Source organism: Coturnix japonica, chromosome 4 (genome assembly GCF_001577835.2).
Source record: "Coturnix japonica isolate 7356 chromosome 4, Coturnix japonica 2.1, whole genome shotgun sequence".
Taxonomy (NCBI): Eukaryota; Metazoa; Chordata; class Aves; order Galliformes; family Phasianidae; genus Coturnix; species Coturnix japonica.
Window position 1 is genome coordinate 36,653,700 of NC_029519.1, and position 15,400 is coordinate 36,669,099.

At 34.5% G+C, this 15,400-nt stretch overlaps 1 long non-coding RNA gene across 1 annotated transcript; it reads left to right on the forward strand.

The window, feature by feature from the left end:
• Nucleotides 1-819: 819 nt before the first annotated feature.
• Nucleotides 820-12,140, forward strand: LOC107313325. Its single transcript, XR_001554928.2, has 3 exons — nucleotides 820-1,441; nucleotides 2,135-3,654; nucleotides 4,914-12,140. It is a non-coding gene; the product is annotated as an uncharacterized LOC107313325 (long non-coding RNA).
• The last annotated feature ends 3,260 nt before the right edge of the window (nucleotides 12,141-15,400 follow it).

The window sequence follows — 15,400 nt, forward strand, 5'->3', positions numbered from 1 at the left end:
CAAAGTAAATATCGTTCTCTGTATAGCCACTCAATTTCATAATTCTGCTTTTTCCTTTTGTTGCCTTGTGATTTCATTGATACAGCTACTACATATAGTGCAGTGTTACCACTTGTGAAAACTGGCTAATGGTATTTGACTCTCAATTTTCACTTCTCCATCTGAATTTAAGAAAAGGCAGTGGGGAGAGATCTGTCAGAAGATCTGCTTTTATCCTTCTATTTCTTCAATATTTTGTGCACACATAAATATACGGCAGTGTTTCTTAAGTCAATTACTGAATTAGCCATTTTCTTCATTTTATACTGAATAACACACTGATAGTCTACTTACAAACTGAGAGAATCTACTTACAAAAAGGTGCTGTTGTAAGTGGATTTAAAACTTCATTTCATGTAGTCTGCACATGGGAAGAAAATCCAGAGTGTATTCTGATCCTTTGATGAATGTTCTGCCTTTCTGGGGATAAACCTAGGGAATAACCAGTACAGAGTAAGTACAATCATATGTGGAAAATTCTATAATCTTAATCATGACATACAGTAAAATTAATATTAATTAATTTATTAATTAATTAAAGAAGTAACCAAAAAGTATGCATTGAGTAATGATGTATTACGAAGTTCACAGCATTATTTATACATATTGACTTATTATTACAGAAGACAAAAGTTTAAACTTTGTCCTCATATAGCACTCGAATGACCCCTGAGTCCTTTAATCTTACAGCTGGCAAGTAGAGAATTTTGGCTTTATTACATCTAACCAGCCATCTGGTGGCCTAAGAAGAGAAACATAATGACCACAAAGTGAAATGACACAGCCTTCCAAAAAAGTGCAATCAGATTTTCATTCAACATGAAGAAAAACTGTGATATATGGAACATGTAAAAACAACAGTAGTCATCTTTATTTTAACAGTAGAATTTATTCATGATTCCTACATGTCCTTTCAGTAGAAATAGAAGAAGCACTTTCTATTCCTTCTTCTGGTTACTATTCACATAGTTGGCAGAATTTTACAGAAAATGACTTGAGAAGTAACAGGAGTTAGGCATAAAGAAGGCATGTTTACACCTCCTAGCATTTCTTACAGGAAGCAGGGTTCAGCAGGAGCTTGCTTCAGTTCTAAACCAGTATGACAAATGCTGGTTCAGCATCTCTTTCAAAATATGTAGACAAAGCTTGAGGTTTCAAAGCTGAAATAAATTTCAGATGAACGACTCTGTCCTGGAGTTAATCATTCTTACTTTTCTTTATCTCATCTCTTGCATTCAAGCTTTACTGCAAATTAAACCCACTACTTCTTGTCATATCTACATCAGAAGTAACCATTTTAGCTGATCTCCTTGGTAACAATATCATAATTCTGATTTTACAGGCTAAACAAACCTGGTTACGTCTTCTATCTATGCTTTTAAGAATTTTATGAACTATCAAAGTATGTATATTCTGTTTGGTTTTTTCTTTCTTGCTGTTCTGTTTAAAAGAAATAAAAAATAAAAAAAATAAAAAAGGACAGATCTATAAGCTGGGCAACTGGGTGTTTATATCAGGATCCTAAAGATTTGTGGATATAGGCTCAGCAGTTTCAGACAGTACCCTTTGTGCATCTGCTACAGATTATCAACCCTGTAAGTGGTTAGGTAGAAATTAATATGCTATGCCTCAATTCATGAAGGGTGATAGCTGCATGAAATGTTTTCAGATTTGCCAAAGGATGTCTGCCAGGCATTTTAACACCTCTTGAGCAGTACTGCAGCTGATATGAAAGAAGGGCAAACATTTATGTAAGAGCAAAAAGTCTGGAACTGGCTACACATGTAACTTTATGGCATGGCAAATATACTGTCCCCATATTCCTTCCTGAAGTGTTAAAGGTGATTCCCCATCTAATATTTTTGCAATTGAGTACTTCTACTTAGTGCTTGTGCTCATTCACATTATATTATATATGTCTGTTATTTTCCACTGTGTCTAGAATTTACTATAATCATTTTCAACTTGAACAATGTCTTCTGATTGCACCAAGAGTATTGTCTATTCTGTTGTATAAACTATTGATGAAATCAGTGTATGGGCCTAAATCTAGTATAGACTCTTATGGAATTTCACTTTATTTTTTTTTGTCCAGTGTCACTTTTTGGCCTGGTGTCATGAAAAGAAATGGAAATGAAGTCTTCTGGGAATTTTAATTCAGTCTTCTCTTTTGAGACCAGGAAACAAGAAATATTGACAATCCATGGAACTACAGTATTGACTCCCAGTAAACTGCATTATGTTATGATGTGGAATAATAATGAAAAACCATCCAGCCCTGACAGAGAGCTACTGGAAAAAGAGTGAAAATAGTTACCACGACAGGCACAAACCAGAACATGGAACATTCAATTTGAACAGGAGAAAAATACTTTCTTTACTGTGAGGGTGACAGAGCACTGGAACAGGCTGTCCAGAGAGACTATGGAGTCTCCTCTGGACATATGCAAAACCCACCTGAACACTTTCCTGTGTAACCTACTCTAGAGAACCTATTTCAGCCAAGGGTTGGACTTGACAGCTACCAGGGGTCATTTCCAACCTCTATGATTCTGTGGTTCTGTAATTCTATGAGTAAATAATGAGAATGTATTTTTTTTTTCTCAGAACTTGTATGCTAAATTTAAACCAGTCTTGTTTAGACCACATTTTCCTAACCTGCCTAAAATAAATTCTCTGAGATTGTAAAAATTGAAGTTTAGTAAATTCAAATTATATTATCTCTTTCTATACCTTCAGGCTCGCTGCATTATTTTTGAGGAAGATAGAGGGAATTTTATTTGTTCCTTTAAAATCTATGTTTGTTGTGCATTCTCATAATCTCTTATAGGGACTTAGAAAGAACAGCCTGATAGTTTAAGGTCCCTTATGGAAATTATGTAAAGAGAAATATGTACAGTTCTTTGAATATTTTTCCACAGCATGCTGTCAATCCATTTCTAAGCTTTTGAAATTTCACCATCCTTAAGCTATCATTGTTGTTACTATACATCTTGTAAAAATTTGTGTTGTTTTTTTTCAACGCATGCATATCTTCTGGCTTCATAATTCATAGAGACAGTCATCTCTGCACAAAATCAAAGACTGAACAATGACTATTCTTTGTTTCTAGATGATGTTTCCATGCAGTTAGAGGATTGCACTGATTTTTCTAAAAAAAATACATATGTATATAGATATATGTAATTTTCTGAATAATTAGTTTTGATAGCTAAAGTTACTGAGTAAATTTTCTATGTATTGATCACCCTAGATTGCATAATCAGGATCTAAATTTTCTACTGTTTTCTATGAAGTATTTATATAAGAAAGACTAATGGAATGTGGAATAGGATTTACTAAATATGATATTGGAATGCAAGATAGCTTGCTATAATACAATATAATTAGAATTGAAGCTAATAAATCAAATATAATGAGAGAGTATATGAAAGTTGTAGGCCTTACAGTAATACTCAAGTGATGTGCATAGTAGGGACGGGCAGCACCCAGGAGAGACAAAAGAGGAGAGCGACAAAGAGAAGAGCCCAACCAGATGACCTTGCCAGGAGATCTATCTCTTCTCTGACCACAAAGCCCCCCTGGGGAATGTAGCTCTTCTTCTCTTCTGGACAGGTACCTAGAACTGGAGCATTAACACTTTAACACATTAACTCCCAGTGCACTACATGATGTTATGATGTGGAATACCAGTAACCAAAAATCATAGAACCATAACATAAAGCTTAAAACAAATGCAAAGAAGTTCATTTATACCCCACAAAATCTACTGCTTTAAAGAGGTGTTGGGGTAGTACTTTCTTTGGCATATAAAAACAGTGAGAAAAACCCTGACAAGAAGACTGTGTTAACGTGTAGATTTTTTTTTCTAATACATTTGTTGCCATCTCTACTGTGTTACATCCCATCCATAGCATATATAATATGAATGATCCTAAGAAAAGTAGTTCAGCCCTGTAATTCTACTACTTTCATAATAATAGCATACTAGATAAGGTAAATCTATCAAAATTCTGTCAGAAAATAATCTATTCATTCTGGTCTCCCTTTTTTTTCCCTAATTTTTTCTATCTATCTTCCAGCAGCATATACTCGAGTTTCTACCCAATATTTCTCTCAAAGCTCATGCTTAAATAAACAAGTACCAAACAACTTGAGGGGAAAGAAAATTCTTCTCTTCCTAAACTCAAGTTTTTTCAAACTCCCTTTTTTACCTCCCTTTCCACACGAAAATGTTAAGCTGCTTTTTTACCTGCCTATCCTTCACTATTCCCAAAATCATCTCAGTGAGAAGCTGAAGACTCACTTCACACTTCTCCCATTTCTGCAGGATATTTTTTTCCTCAGCTCCTCTTCCCATAGGCCCTACGTGTGCTCTTACAAACCTCAATAGCTCTTTAGCTATTGAATTTGTAAGAGTTATTTGAACAAAACTCAGTATTTTTATTTTTTTCAAAAGGGAAAGTTCTTGGTTACTGGTAGTTGCAAAGAACAATAAAATCAGAAAACAACAACTTAAAACATCTCTGAATCTTCTAGCACCTTTAAACTATGAAATAGTTTATGAAATAAGGCTTTGTTCTAATCTTACCCTAAAATTTACCCTAAAATTTTTGCCATGGCCAGTTATTAGAGTTCAAGGAACTTCAATAATAGCTTAGGTTCTGATGTGTACAAAACTAGTTAAATGTTTAACTTTTTATGTTTTAATATTCATTTATATCTTCGATGTATTTTTTATAACATAACTGAACTATGCACCTACTTTAACACAGTAATACTGTGTTTTACTAACACTTCATTTCCTCTAAAGATTTTTGGTTGAATTAATAATATCCAAGATACTAAGGGTAAACATTCTGGTCTCTCTACAGGTACAATAATTCTACATTTATTACTCAATACCTTTATGTATGGGGAACAGCAGTACATTATGATTTAGTCCACTTGGACTGACAGGCCAGTATTTGTACCTTGACAGGATGTCACTGCAGCAGGTATGCTGACTATTTAATGTCTCTAGACAGTCTCTTATGGCCTTCACTAACTCATAAAATTAAATTTCATTGTCCTCTTGCAAGAATAGTGAAGACAAAATTGAATCTTATTATTACAAGAGAGAAAATGCCTAATGGTAGCTTCTTTAGTAAAACATTTTTCTTCAGAGATGTAATTTATAAAGTTTCATCTTGCATGAACTATATTCAGTGCTTCAAAGCACACAAATCTTTCACTATTTCAGCAGTCCTCTTTTCATGTACTGTGCAAGCCTTCAAAAGTGGCATATCATCAAACCATCAAGAATCTACCTGATGCATGTCAAAGCTTTGCTATTCGTAAGTAGTGAACCTAGACACCTGAGCAGTAAGAAACATAGCAAAATTTTGCATTACTATAATGTACCCATGTATGACTATCTCAGCAAAGTAGTAATAGCTCTTGGCAAACAGCATTCATCTGGGCTGAAAAGCTGTCAATGGCAATATGGTGGATGTCAATTAGAATAAAGTATGAGATGCAAACACATTTGCCAGTTACATGCATTAGACCTCATAATGACTGATGTCACAAATGTAGTTTGGTGATAAATTATCTTAAGGACAGTAATTACATTTTTCTATCTCTTGAATATACCCATTTTGAAGTTACAAATTGAGACAAAAATCTCCCTTTAGACAATTGAAACAACAGGAATGTCAGGAGGCAGGTTTACTTGGTTAGTGGTGTTTTGTGTTTTTTTCCCAGCTTGGACTTCTAAGAAATGTAAGAAAAAATTCAATTGTTTTTATAATATAATATTTCAGGTGCTGGACCACATCCAAAGAAGGTCAATGAAGCTGTGAAGGGTTTGAAGCACAAATTTTATGAAGAGCAGCTGAGGGAACAGGAACTGTTCAGCCTGGAGGAGGCTCAGGGGAGATGTTATTGCTCTTTACAACTATCTGAAAGCAGTTTACAGCTAGGAGGGTGTTGGTCTTCCGTCTTTGTGTTTGCTTTATCAAGTTGCCACGTGCACTTGGATTCCTTACAAATATAATTTTTCCAAATATCCAATCTAAACTTTCCCTGGTGAAAGGGAAATTGCCTCTCATCCTATCGCTATTTTTAGATCAAGATTTAATATATTTTCCTGAATGTTCAAAATCATTCTCAATGCTAGCTGACACTTCACTAAGCTTTATTAAAACAACGTGAGACTTTATGGACCAGTACACTGAAACAAAGTACTGTGCTTCAATACTACTCCAAATATTGGAAGGTGAAATTGAGGTACCTTTTGTACAAACGTGAAACACTATGTAAGTTTCTGGAGGGAAAGACAGAAGTATTTGAGTTAGCAGCCTACCACTATTTGAATAATACAGAAATTGATGAGACATATAACAATCTAAATATAAAATACTATGTCACAAATCTTTTTAAAATGCAACGTTGATTCACGCAATCACAGTTTGTCATTCACAACATGAACTTCACGTGAAATTTTTCCACAGACGTGTTTATTCTGTTCAAAGAAACAGTCAATAATATCTAACAGATTTTCTTCTAATTGTTGGTATATTTCTCCACTTGTAACTTTTTTTCCCCTAATTTATTGATATTAAAAAAAATATATTAAATTACAGAAGACAGTGTTTTGGTGAAGTAACACAGCTTTTAGCCTCCTCAAACTCCCCTGATTTAACAGAATCTAGAAAATAAAGCAACGATAACATATCTTATGTTCTGTTCCCCAGCAATAAAAAATATTACTCCACGTGGACATAACAGTTTTAACTATCTTAAAAATTATCAACATAGATAATTTTGGGTAACTAGATCAGTGTTTTGGTGGTTTTCAGTGGCTGTTCACACTAGATATCTGTCTTAATGTTAATGTTCAGTGTACACATGAAAGATTTGGTCTATTTCAATCCCATTTTGCCAAACAAAAATTTGTCACTGAGAAAAGTAAGAAGGATAATACTTATCAATACGTATCAATGAGAATGGGAAGGAAATAGCTATTATTTTTCTCCAAAATCTGAATAGATTATCTGTACTCAGAGCTATGCTGAGAGTAAAAGATTGTAAAATGAAAATCTAACCAATCCTGATTAGTAAACATTATGGTGAGAAAAGCAAAAGGTAAGTCAAGTTGATTAATCTGAATGGCTCTGCATATGCATTGGAGCTGGTGCTTTGAATATCCATATTATTTCCTGAAACATGAGAAAATAGCCTATTGCATGTTCTCTTCGAGCTAATTTAGCTTTGAGGCTAATTTGCTTTAAAGGGCAAAAGTGATGCATTTGTGCAGCACCCTAGCTTATCACAAGTTTTTGTATCATATAGGGAATCATCATGCAAACTCATGGTCATTTGGCTCTTCTCTCATGCCTTTAATAAGTTCTGTAGAATCCAGGCTTCTATGTAGGTGAAGAAATCCATTTTAGCCACTCTTAAAACTCCTTTATCATTCTTTTTCAAAATGCCATTAAGATATAGTCTGCTGGTGGCTATAAAAATGAGAAATCTATTATGTCTTGAAGCTATACTAAAATTCATTAGTGTTATCCAATAAAGTATGGAGTTAATCATTAGTTTCAGGTGTGATAGATTAGTGCAATGCTCTGTCATCACAAGAATCTTTGTTCTTTTTATAATCTATTCCTATCAAGTTTTCACACTAGCTACAAAGTTAGTTCTCTCAGTCCCAGGAGGTAGAATTTTCTTGAAGAACATGGAATTTTGGCCATTCAAGCATGTTTGCCTGATCAGGATTTTGCAGGGAACTTGTGCACACTGGGCTATGTATAGCTGCAAAGAAAATCTGAATCAGCACAAGCACTAAAAATAAAAACATACTTTGGTAATTAGTGCTTTGACTATGAAAAAATCCCTATCTTCACTCACAGTATTACATTCTTGCCTAAAAAAGTACCGTTAATTGACTTATAAGATTACACTTCTTGAGCTAGTATCTTGATTTTACATTAATATGAGTAGGAATGCTTGTACATTAATACTGGAAAGAAAATGCAAATCACAACAAATGTAAATTTGTCTGCAGTTAACAGGCTTTCAAAAGTACTTAAAAAAGTAAAATCAAAATACTTTCTAATTTTTTTCACTGGGTAAATGTTTAGTTAATTTTACACTAGAGGATCAATTGACTCGTATACAGGACATCTATACGAACACCATGAGAATGCTTCAAAAGAAACCACATTCAAATTACTAACATTTTGAAGAACAACTAAATTGAAATACTCTGGAGAGAAAAAAGATTCAGTCTTAATAGGGAAAAAAAAGAAACAACAAAAAAACTTCATTCCCTGATGAAAAATAAATTGTCCAAAAGAGCTAAATAAACAATCTGTACTTATTAACATTGATCTCAAGTGTCCTAGTACAAACACAGAACCACAGAATGGCTTGAACTGGAAGAGAGCTAGTCCCAACTGCCCTGTCACAAGCAGGGACAGCTTCTCCTAGATCGGGTTGCTTGAAGTCCCAGCCAGCCTGACTGGAACACTTCCAGGGATGGGGTATCCACAAATTCTCTGAGCAGTCTGTTCCAGTGCTTCACCACTTTCAAGAAACCCTCCTAAATCCAAATTTTCCTGCTACTCTAAATCTCTGCTCATTTAGTTTAAAACCATTTCTCTCATTCTGTCACTACACTCTGATACAGATTTACTCTCCATTTTTCCTGTAGGCCCCTTTGAAATACTGAAAGGCTGCAGTAAAGTCTTCACAGAGCCTTCTCTAAACTAAATGACTCCAATTCTCTCAGCCTTTCCTCACACCCACAAAACAGTTCATCCAACAGTTCATGTTTCAAACATCTCATATATCTGTTCAAAGAATTCAAACAGTTGTGGTTATTCCCAATTGATGATGTACCTAAATGAATCTTAAGTATATACTATACGTGTAAGAAAACACAGAACATTTAATTCCACATTCTTTGACCAACAGTGAACTCTAGACTGGCTCATTAAAAAATAAAAATAATTTTTTTTTTAAAAAAGGGATGCAATTTATGATTTCAGCTTTTAATTTATAATGAATAGATTTTATCATAGGATACAAAAGACAGGCATGTACTCAATAGGATACTTTACTTAAGAAATGACTTTACGTTCTGCGATGCTTTTTTATCCTGCAATATTGATTACCTTTTGAATTACTTAAAATGTTTGCAGTAGTACATATAAATTCACAGTACATGTAGATCACAGAAGCCATCATAACAGTTCTGGAATTTTCCCCAGATTGATTATGCCCAGAGATAAATATATTTTGTGATGAAATCATAGATTGCTTATGCATTTCAAGAACACCTAAAATAGCTGAAAATTTAGCTAACTATCCTGTATGCAAGTATTATTCAGAAAGCAATCACCATATTAGACAACAAATAACACAAATGTTATATGGGAAATATCATAATAGTACACTTACAGATCACAGACAAAATTAAATCATAAAATGTTTAAGGTAACTACGAAGTTCTCATAACTGGTTTTAATATTAAAACTGTGGTAAAGGCAACCTGAGACTTTCAGCAAAAAATTACCCAAGAGGTATTCAAATAATGGGTTGCTGATCTAACTTTCACTTACCACGAAACAATAGCAGTCACCACTACAGCCAGGTTATTGAGCAACACAAGACCTCTTTCCCTTACTCTTTGATAGTATAAAATAAATGACATGAAAGAGACATGAATATTCTGTATGCAGAGCTTTTAAAAAACTGTCGATGTCTAACTGTCCTATTAACCCACATTTTTGCCAAGGTGTGCCACTTATTAAATGGACTCTTCTGCTTGTGGACCTGAAATAAGTTTGCCTATGCTCATGAGTTTTCTTGAATGAGAATACTAGAGCTTCCTTTTAAAACACTTACATTTTCCAAATGAAAGTCAAAGTACAGTGACAAGTTCAGACTGAAATTATATACTTGCCTTCCAACCAAATAAAGCATACTACAAGTATTTTCTCACTGCACTGCAGTTCCAAAATGAGTCACTCAGGATAATAAATTCTTACTTAACATTTGAAGACGTTTGATTAAAAAGGTGAGAAATGTTTCTAGTATCTCTCTTTTAAAAAAAAAATATATATATATATATAATGTCATAATTAAACTCACTTTAGTCATCAACTATACACATGAATGGTAAGAATATATAGACTAAAAAACCTAAACATACACTAATGACTACGCTTTAAGTAATGTACAACTATGAATCCAAACAAGCCAGTAATTTTCCTTATATTTAGAGGAAATCATGTTTTCAGAGAGAACATGCACATTCATACACTTATTGTATTGGAGAATTTCATCTATACTGTATAAAACATGAATACATATTAGCAGATTGACAAAGTACATTTAAAGGCAAATATACATTTACCACAGATGTTTCATCTCCATATATAAAGTAGGAAATTCTTAGTTATGAGCATGAATGGCTACAGAAAAATAACTGCCTGATATTCTTCCTTCAGTTCTAACATGATGAATGAAACCTGTATGAATTTTATTTCTACATTAAAAACAAAAGATCCACACATGGCCGAAATCAAGTGTAACAAATCTTAACATTCTATGATATTCATAATCTTCAAAGTTACATAAAATGTGTATCTTATCAAAACATGACATTCGAGCCCACATTTTGGTGTGATTATTTTTGTTCCAGTATAGTTCTCCCTGACTATATTATGAAAAGTAGAAATGTGTACTTAGTATTCAAATCTAGGCATTAGCTGAATTTTTATGCACTGCCACTTAACCTAAACATTAACAGAATATTTACACATTTTTCCTACTCACTTGCTGAACATAGGACAAATTTTGAAAGACACCTACACATATCATAAATTAGTTAATGGAAAACAGCTACAGTAGATCAATGTAACCACAATAAAAGTAGTTACGTCTCTAATTCTCTGATTGATGTTTGAAACATGAAAATTGGCTGTTCTCAAAGAGTACTTCAAATATTCTGAATTTGCTTGCTGGGCTTCCATCTCTGAACTTGCAGTATCTCTCTTTGCCTTTAGTTCCTCCTTCAACCCTACAACATCTAGTGTACTTCTGGTCGAACCAACATCAAACTACGAATGGCATCATAAATATCTTAGGAAGAGACGTGATTTAAATTATCAGAGAGAAAGAGTTACTTCAACATTTGATACTTCTAGTGGCAAATCTAATTGAAAGAGGCAAATTTAATTTTTTTTTTTTTTTTAAGAGTTGGCAGGAGATCCTGCAAAATGAAAAAGGAGATCATAAATGAGATGCTCTTTATATCGAAGTGCTTTCGCTTTGACATCATAATCAAGTAGTTTCTACAGTGTCTGCCACAGTTGGCAGGTTAAGTAGGAAAGAACATTTTACACACCAGATGTCCAATTTTTTTGATGGAAATGTAATGTATGGTTTTGAAGAAAAAAAAAAAAAGCATACTACCACACTTCTCAGGGATTTTTATATTCTTGTGTTTTTGTATTTTTTCAGTGTGTGTATAACTGATTTTGTTAATCTGAGACTTAGTAATTTCTATGCTGGATTTATTTTTCTTTCTTTTCATTAGTTTTTTGTATAACCCATATCATCCTTGCCTTAAGAATTATAACTGCTTTTAGTATCTCTTGAGAAAAAAAGCCCTTATATTAACATTATATGATCAGAAAGAATTGTTCATCAAATATAAAATGTGTTAAAATATAAGATCAAGTCAGTTTTACAAATTCAATACAGAACATTTTGCTTCGTGAACAAGTTCTCGGACCTAGCTCCAGCCTCTCCACAGTATTATTGAGGCAGCATACCTATAAAAATACAGTTTATCTGCACTTAATAAATTATTTCAGCGAATTCAGTAATGGTTTTCCTCTATTAAATGATGAATAATGCAAGAAGGCAATTGGCTAGACTCAAGGATATAGGAAAAACACTCTGCTGTGAATTTGTGATTTTTATTAGGTATCATATATGGAACAACTTAGTTTCAGTTTTTAGGATCTAATCACTGACATGATGCAAAGAAATCAATATGAATGTAGCATGAAATAGCAACAGATGATACAGTGCTACTCAGTCACTTATCAGTCTTTACCCTTAATTACTACTATATATGAAAATACGCAAACCAGCATCAGTAAAATCATCTTTGATGAGAAACTTAGAATTATGGAGAATACATAAATATAACACAGCTTTGATTCTACGGAGTTGCCTTGAATTTGGTACACATTGGGATGCCAACATGAACAGGGAAGCATCCCCTTCTCTAGTTTTCCTTTTTGCTGATTACTATTGATTCCTAGCACCTTCACTGCCTTACTCTGACCACAACACATAGTATATAAAAGCTGATATATAGCCAGAAAGATTCTTTCAAAATGCATAGATTTCACATAGGGTCCAGGATTTTTCAACTTACAAATGGTATCACAGGACACAATTGCTCATTACAATAAAGCTTTAGATGAAGTGTCTTGGAGTCCCAGTTTCAGCACTGTATCCTGAAAATTAAGGCAAGAGTTTCTGTCTCTGTAACACTATTTTCAGTTGAAGTTAACGTGGCAAGAACAAACAGATTCTTACTGTGTTTTTGAACACATTTATCATCATTTCCTACTGTGATTTCTCATACTCTGGGTGCAGTAATTTGAGAGTCCTATAATGTACTAATGTATTACCAATAGCTATTTTCATTTATTAAAAGCTGTATTAGAATCCTTAGAGCATTTCAAAGCCTTGTTCTTCTAAAGCAATTTTGGAAGAGGCCCTGACATAGCTGAAAGTAGCTGAAACACTTTAAAAAACTACATTCACCTAAAATGTAGGCTGCCTTTTCTGTTCTGAAGTTTTAGTACATAGGGAGTATTATCTGTTCTTTCTAATGAACAGAAACTGGCCTCCTCCTCCCTTAGATAAATATACAATAGAAAGATAAGCACCCCACTATACAGCACTGTTGTAAGGAGAAGACGACCATGCCAACCAGTTATCCTTTATCCTATAGTGTAAGAGAGAACAATTGCAGTGAATGAAAAACATATATATGTGTGTTTAAAATTTTATAAATAATATATATATATATATATTAAGAAGCCACAGTTTCTAGCTTTCCCCGGCTACATAAAAAAATTGTATGACAATGTTTAAGTTTCAGGAAGCACAACTCAATTGATTCATTTGTTCAGAACCTGAAAATTGCAGGTGAACTTGAATTAGAGATCAGTATGTTGTAATTCCTAAAAAAACCTTTTAAGTTTTGATGTTACTAATTCTACGCTATCATTACTGAAAAGGTTATTGAGTGTTACCATATAGCTTTGTATTTAGGACAGGACACCGATTAAATTCAAATAGAATCACAGAATAGATTAGTCTGAAGGGGACCTTAAAGATTCACGGGAAGAGTTGCCATCCACTAGTCAGGCTGCCCAGGACCCCATTCAACATGTTCTTGAACACCTCCAGGGATAGAATAAGCTCAACTTCGTCAGGTAAACAGTACCTAACCACTATCCGAGTAAATAATTTCTTTCTAACATCTATCTTAAATGTTGAAAGCACCTTCCTTCAGAGCCGTTTGCTTCTGGAAGAGAGTGCTCGAGTATTTACTGGTGCAAAATCTGGCCTGTGACTAAATAGCTCCAGCCTGGTACCGGAAAACTGGGGAATGATACCATCGTGTCCTGTGAAAAACAGGATGCAGATGGGCATCCCTGCTCCCTCTTATCTGCTGGCAAGACCCAGAAGATGGGAACACAGGAAGTTTTGCTGAGATCTCAGGGCCAGAAGGTGCCACTCTAAGGAGTGCTGACTTAATTACTTTGGATTTGAGCTGTCACTCCAAAGAGAGATGACTCAACAACTCTGGCCTTATAAATAACTTTGTACAGCCACTGGAAATCATCACCGTGGTCACCATTATTGTCAATGGAACAAGAACACTTGACAGCCCACCACTACTGTAGATCAGTGACTAAACTACAAACCACGCTGTTGGTGACTATCACCCTCTTGCTTCATACAGAGACTCCTTGCTTCCTTTTCCTATATTTTCTATCGCCCCTCTTCCCTTCCCTATCACCCTAATTCATAATAGTGTCCATCCTCCCCTTCCCCATCTCCCTGATTAAGATTTGTAATAAGCTGGTTGGACCACCATTTGAACTCTTTGTTTCTTAATCTCATGTCAGGTATACATATATCAAAGAACCTCCTCTCCTTCCTATGAATTGGAGCAAGACAAACATATAATACAGTTAATGCAAAAGAAATAATGCTTATTTTGATCTTCTTTTGTTTTGACAAAAAAATGTTAAAGAGAACAACGAAAACATGAAACTAGTAGGATATTTGACCCTGTTTTTGTGAAACTAATGTTTCAATCCCAGGTTCAATGGTAGTGGCTGCAATTCTTAGTGAGCTCTCAAGGTATTCATCAGAGATTTTTGATGAAATTCTACTCTTCCTGTACATCATCCTTGAAAACAGCAGTTCACAAATGTACATACCACCAAAAAGCAATGACATGAATAAGGCGTGACTGTGAAGTGAAAAATGTTTTTCTCTAGTATGAGAGGGCTTACAAAAGTAAATAGACAAGGTCAAACATTTGACTCAAATATATGATTGCAACTCTACACGTTCCATTTGAAAAAAGGCAGGTGGTATATTTACATCAACTGAAAATGGAATGACAAATACACCAAGATGATATTATAAAAAGAATATCAAATTCTTGTATCAGAACGAAAAACATGGCTGAATATTTTTCACCCATTCATAGTGTCTAGCAATGTATCAAAATGCATAAAATTATTTGCCATAACTTCATTTGACACTGCATTACACCCTCCCCCTGACCTGGTTTCAGCCCAAAGTAGGACATTGCTGTGTTTCTAGCTGAGGAATGGTTGCACACGTGGGCTGGGCCAGGTCGCTAAATGGTGCATGTCATGATGGCCTGGTGGAAAGAGGTGGGCCATATTGCTGAGCTGTATGTGGCCTGTGGTTTGGATAAACCTGGTTTAAAGCCATTCTCCTTTGTCCCAACACTATCAGATTGTGTTTTAGATAAATAAATAAATAAATCAGAAAATCAGTTCCCCTCCTGCTTGTAAGTTCCCTTCAAAACCGGAAGGCTGCAATGACGTCTCCCCAGAGATTCTCCTCTCCAAGCTGAATAAGCTCAACTCCCTCAATCTTTCTTTACTGGAGATGTGTTCCAGCCTCTTGCCCCTCTTCTGGACCCATTCCAACAGCCCCACATTATTTTCTATTCTGGAAACTCTGTGGTACTCCAGATGAGGCCTCATGAGGGCAGAGCAGAAAGAGACAA